The following is a 1,065-nucleotide window of genomic DNA, read 5'->3' as shown; positions in this document are numbered from 1 at the left end:
AGTACCAAAGGAATGTGTATCTGTGTTTCATTGACCATAAAAAGGCTTTTGATTGTGTGGATCACAACAAACTGTCTCTGACTCTGAGAAGAATGGGAATCTCAGAACACTTGATTGTTCTTATGAGAAGCCTATACCTGAACCAAGATACAGTCATCAGAACAGAGGAAGGAAACACTGCATGGTTCAAAATTGGAGAGGGTGTCTGCCAGGGATGTATTCTGTCTACGTACCTTTTCAGTCTATAGGCAGATAATATCATCTGGGATGCTGGGATGCTGAGCTATATGAGGCGGATTAGAGGAAGATTAATTAACAACCTGCATTATACAGATGACACAACCTTGCTTGCTAGGAGGAAAATAAAACTGAGGAGGACGTGAAGCACTTGCTGCAGAAGGTCAAGGACTGCAGCCTTCAATATGGATTGAAGTTCAACATCAAGAAAACTAAGATTCTTACCACTGGGTCAATTGGCAGCATCATTATTGATATGAAGAAATGGAGATTATTAACAATTTTCGTTTGCTTGGCTCCACGATAAACAAGTTATAATTAGATATTTAAAAAATAAACTGTCATACATTTTTTAGTCTGAAAACTCCATTGAAACATGTAAACCATAAGTGACTTTGCTGGTCTTAGAAATATCAGTTGCATAGCTTCCAATGATATAGCAACATGCAAGTGACTGTAGCTCAATAAATTGTAAAAGAGATGTAATTTAGGTTTATCTGTTTCCTTAAAACTAGCCAGAATGTGTTACCACAAATCCTAGGTGTAATCTAGTTCCATGAAAACCATACAAGAATAGAGTTCTTATGTTTAGGAGGCAAATTTGAAAGATTGCCAGAGAAAACATCTCTGATTTTCACTAAGTAGAATGATTAGAATATTCATTTTAGGGATAATATGCAGAGTAGTTAGCTAATAAATGAAATGTGTTCAGACAAAAAGGACTAGCGACAGCTTTTTTTTTAAGTCAAAGAAAAAGTAGAAATTTTTTATGGAAACACTGCATGGTTCAAAATTGGGAAGGGCATACTCCAGGGATGTGTCCTGTCT

The sequence above is a fragment of the Elephantulus edwardii genome, unplaced genomic scaffold (genome assembly GCF_000299155.1).
Source record: "Elephantulus edwardii isolate Elephantulus edwardi_28Jun2011 unplaced genomic scaffold, EleEdw1.0 scaffold00078, whole genome shotgun sequence".
Taxonomy (NCBI): domain Eukaryota; kingdom Metazoa; phylum Chordata; class Mammalia; order Macroscelidea; family Macroscelididae; genus Elephantulus; species Elephantulus edwardii.
This window is presented reverse-complemented; position numbering follows the sequence as displayed.